Source organism: Spermophilus citellus (assembly GCF_964194105.1).
Source record: "Spermophilus citellus genome assembly, chromosome: 2".
NCBI lineage: Eukaryota > Metazoa > Chordata > Mammalia > Rodentia > Sciuridae > Spermophilus > Spermophilus citellus.
In genome coordinates, this window is record NC_138183.1 from 251,312,557 (window position 1) to 251,317,720 (window position 5,164).

The 5,164-nt window shown below is 44.7% G+C and overlaps 1 pseudogene across 1 annotated transcript; it reads right to left on the reverse strand.

Moving 5' to 3' along the window:
* Positions 1 to 999: 999 nt before the first annotated feature.
* Positions 1,000 to 4,652, reverse strand: LOC308642653 (ribonucleoside-diphosphate reductase subunit M2-like; annotated as a pseudogene). Its single transcript has 4 exons — positions 4,479 to 4,652; positions 4,127 to 4,193; positions 2,810 to 2,939; positions 1,000 to 1,764 (listed from the first exon to the last, which is right to left on the reverse strand). The product of its transcript is annotated as a ribonucleoside-diphosphate reductase subunit M2-like (transcript).
* Between the last annotated feature and the right edge of the window lie 512 nt (positions 4,653 to 5,164).

Consider the following 5,164-nt stretch of genomic DNA (forward strand, 5'->3'; position numbering starts at 1 on the left):
TCATTGCAGAACGTGGAGCTCTAGATCTTTTGATGCAGATAAAGGGGGAACCTGTCTGTTCCTGAAAGAAGAATGCTGCTACCATATCAATGAAACTGGATTGGTTGAAGAGAATGTTGACACCGTCAGTCATTTGGGTGAAAGGCTTAAACAGCAACCATCAAATGACCCCTGACCAAGCTGGCTAAACTCAACCCTCATTGTGTGACTGACTCCCATTCTCACTCCTATATTAGTAATAGGACTTCTATTAATGATTGCTCCCTGCCTCCTCAGGTTCGCTTGAAAGCGCGTGAGTGAAATTGCCAGAGTGACCTACAACCAGATGCTCCTACACCCCTACAGTCGCCTCCCCACCTACACCCGAGCCACTCCCCCCCATGACGCTCCTAAACAAACAGGAAACAGCCAGATGAAATTCGACGCCCTATATCACCAAAAAGGCTGGAATGTTTGGTCGGTGGCTGCGACTTGGTGGCTATTTAGAACCAAGCAGCCCGCGTGGGAAAAGAACATCAATCAGATGCCGGCAGAAACGCCTGTCAATCAGCCAGATCTCCTGACTAACGCCTGTCAATCAGCAGGACCCGCTGGCCAATCCTGGAGTTCAGCCAACTCCCCTGACCAACTCCAAGGGGGCAAGAGACCCTAAAAATACCTTTTCCTGTCCCAAGCCCTTCCCTTCCCGCTGTAAGCCCCATAAAAGTCCAGTCCAGTCGAGCTTCCACGCGGTTTCTTCTCCTGTCCCCTCTGTGGGTCTGATCGAGTTCCGCCCGGGAGTGACATCTCAATAAAGCCTGTTCAGCGGCCCTTTTAAATCTGCCTCCTTTGGTTGCTGCCCGCCTTGCCTGATCTGACAGTAGCTACACAGCTTTTTAGGTGCCATTTGTGGACAATGGCATAACTGGTTGATTCATTTTAGCTGATTTTTTATTTCTTTTGCGGAGGATGATAAGGGAAAAAAAAAGTCAGCCAAATAAGAACACATCTTCTGTTTATTTAGAAGTCAACATTCAAGGTAAAAGAATTCTCTATTAGATTGGACATCACTCCCATCCTCTGATGCTCACCTACTCTCAAAGAAGTTAGTCTTCCCTTCCAGTGAATTATTCTCCATAAAGTCAACTAGATTTTCTACTCTGAAAACCTTGTGAAAGCTCAGCTCCAGCATGAGCCTGTCTACCACGAATTTAATGTACTGCTTCATCAAAATGCAGTTCATCCCTTGAGCTTCACAGTCAAGGCCACCGCGAGGAACTCCTGTTCTATCCTCACAGCATTGATGATTATTGCTTTTGCTCTCTGCTCTGATGGTTTGTGTAACAGGTGTTTAAAATTCAGCAGGCAAAGTCACAGTGTAAACCCTTGATTCTGATAATAAGTTCATTGGAAAATGTGAGGCCAGAATATTGACACAAAAGAACCAGAAAAGAAGAATCCTTCCGCAGTGGCCAAGGCTAAAACATGTTCTTGTAGGTAGCCTCTTTTTCCCCAATCCAACTCAAGGCCCAATCTGCTTTCCTCTTCACACAAGGCATCCTTTCAATAGCATTGGAGAGAAATTCCCTTTCTTTAGAATCTTTAATGTAAGTGTCAATAAGGAGACTCTACATTTTAGAATGCATGTTTTCCGTGGCAACTTGGAAGCCATAGAAACAGCCCACTTCTGTAATTTGAACTTCTTGGCTAAATTATTCCACCAAATTTTCATTTGCTATGCCATCACTTGCTTCAAAGAAAGCCAGAACAAGCAATATAAAATATCATTCCTCAGGGCTGTTTGTGGTGGCACATGAAAAAACAGCCTCTACCTCAGAGCAAAGCCTGTCCAAGGAAGGGGGAGTGACCCTTGTCCTTGGAAAGATCCACAGAGCACTCCTAGGCACATACCCACCCTGCTGAGTTGTTTATCTACAAATAACTGGGGAGATCTGCTGCACCAGGTATCCCTGACTCAGGCTAGGTGAGGACACATAGCGACCCCCTAGCAACCACCAATCAGCATGAAACAGGGAAAATACCTGGGATGCCAGATGACCCTCTCAGTAGTTTATGGTGGTTGATAACATGTTGGGAAACCATGTAGTTCAGCATGTACTCCCCTCATGGCCTAAACCAATCAGTTCAAATGAATCCCTCTCTTGTACTAACCAATTACCCCTACCTACCCAACTTGTTCCCGCCAGTGAATGTGCTAATCATGTTTTAGAGTTGTTTTATGATTTTCCCACGGTGGGTGATGATTTGCTAAGAGATGCTATGATGTATGTGAAGTCCCTGCCTTCCCCAAAGAGTGTATAAAACTGCTGCAAACCCTGGGCTCGGGGCCTCTCAGCGTCACCAGTTGCTGTGTGCACAGAGGAACGAGCTAGCTCACAATAAACACCTCTTTGCTGCTTACATCGATCTTGGTCTTTGGTGGTCTTTTGGGGGTCCCGAATTCAAGCATAACACACACACATGTAATCCCAGTGGCTTGGGAGGCTGAGACAGGAGGATTGAGAGTTCAAAGCCAGCCTCAGCAAAAAGTGAGGTGCTAAGTAATTCAGTGAGATGCTGTCTCTAAATGAAGTACAAAATAGGGCTGGGGATGTGGTTCAGTGGTCAAGTGCCCCTGAGTTCAATCCCAGTACCAAAAATAAATAAATAAATAAATAAATAAATAAATATATCATATATATATTTATATACACATATATAAACGTATCATATATATGATATATATATATACCCATGTATATATACACACAATAAAATTATATATATATTATATATATATATATATATATATATATATATATATATATATATTTCCTCAGGCTTCAGGGCTTCCCAATGCTGAATGTCCTTGGAAAGATCCACCTCCTTGGCTGTCCAAAAGGAAGCCTCACTTTCTTGCATATCTGCCAAATAACATGGTATTCAATAGGAAAGATGATGTAAGGATGGCCTTAGGCCTTAGCCTCCATTTAAAAATAAACTCCATTTAAAAATAAACCTGCAGGGGCTGGGGATGTGGCTCAAGAGGTAGCGCGCTCTCCTGGCATGCGTGCGGCCCGGGTTCGATCCTCAGCACCACATATAAACAAAGATGTTGTGTCTGCCGAAAACTTAAAAAAATATATATTAAAAATAAATAAGTAAAACCTGCAGTCTCACCAGGCAAGCTGCAGAGCCCTCCAATATGTCAATCAGGCATAGCCTGATAAAAGCAAGTCACATGTGATAAAAGTGAAGTCACATGTCATTTGTCATAATCCTGATAAGAGTCAGAAATCAGCAAACCACATGTCCTAACTCTAAGAATGAAAGATGTTACTAAGAAACCTGGTAGAGGGGTTAGGGTTGTGGCTCAGTGGTAGAACACTTGCCTAGCATGTGTGAGGCACTAGTTCAATTCTCAGCACCACATATAAATAAATAAATAACAAAGATCCATTGACAACTAAAAAATATTTAAAAAGAAACCTGGTAACATCTGATAGGGACCCAAACGGTGAACAGAAGCTCCCAAAATTTAATATAAATATTGGAGCAAATGAACAGACATTCAGCCAGCCAACACTGATGCCCACATGCTGGAGCGCCTGATGAGGCCCTGGACTGACACCCCAACTCTTCTCATCTGCCTGATCCTCTGCACCGTCCTCACTGCTCTCAAACTCTATAGCAGCCTCTTGACTCTGGTGAGAAAAGGACGTCTTTACGTCTCCTTACAACTGGCTCCTCAGCCAGTGGTCAACTCCACTCCAGGGGAAGCCTCTATTGGTTCCTGACCTGGTCGCTGTGGTCTGAATATGCATCTGCTGGACTTGAGATCCCTTAGGTCTTAAGACTTTAAATCTAGCTCTGAAGCTCAGCATGCAGAGGGAATGTCTGTAATGGGTCTCTCATGATGAAGTGTGTTCACAGTGCTTAGAGTTAACTTAGAATGGTTTGCTTTGAGTTGATGATGTCTATTGCAGTGCCCAGCATTAAGGATTGCATTCCTTAGACTAAGAACTTATAGAGTGAAATTGTATTAAGTGATTCGAGTGAATAAAACATTGAAGGGGCAAAAGCGCGTGGAAATTCTTTCTTTCCCCTCAGCTGCAGATGTTGCACTTTGCCCATTGCGACAGATGACAAAGTGGCGGGTGTTCTCTCTCAGTAGTGGTCCATCCCCTACGCTGGGGGCAGGAACTTTAGTTAGGCTCCAGGACTCCTTGGAAGATCCTCCTCGCAGTCTTTTTTTTTTTCTTTTTTTTTTTTTTAAGGAAAGGGGGAGTCACTGAGTCAGTAAGGGAAGAAAGTGACACAAACTTTATTTATTTATTTTTTTTAAAGAGAGAGTCAGAGAGAGAGAGAGAGAGAGAGAGAGAGAGAGAGAGAATTTTAATATTTATTTTTTCTTAGTTCTCGGCGGACACAACATCTTTGTTGGTATGTGGTGCTGAGGATCGAACCCGGGCCGCACGCATGCCAGGCGAGCACGCTACCGCTTGAGCCACATCCCCAGCCCCCTCCTCGCAGTCTTGCTGGCCGGGACACTGGTCCCACTGAGGGCCGGGAACATGTCCTCCTTGTCTGCCAGGCTGAGCCCCTTCAGCAACAAGAGCTGCAGCTGCTGCTGGTCTTCGGTGGTGGCAAGTGGGGTGCTGCCCAAGAGCATGGTGGTGTTACCGCTGTTGACCGGTGACGAGTCCTTGCTTCCCCGATGTTGAAGAATAACACCAAAGAAGCACGCCGAGGCAAGGTCAGAGTAGAAAGTAGAAGTTTATTAAAGGACAGCAGAAAAGACTTCTCCCGGAGGAAGAAGGGGACCCAATAGGTGGAATCCGAGGAAGGGCTGTTGTCTCCCCTTTTTATAGTTTTGGTGATGGAATGTAGGTGGGAGGGGTTGGGACACAGGTGGGCCAAAAGGACAGGGAGGACTTTTGGGATGGGCTATCTTTAAGTTTGCTGGGGGCTGTTTATTAACACTTCTTTGTGATGGGCTATCTTCAAATCTGTTGGGGCTGTTTCCTGGGCTCCATTAACATTCCATTGTCCTGTGTTTTTCTGAGTCATTCCCAGCATGGCCTCCATTTTAGATTTCACTCGGTATTAGACCCGATTTACCTAACTACACTGACTACCTAACTTTAAATCTGGCTTCATTCCCCCCTCTAATTTGGGGAACTCC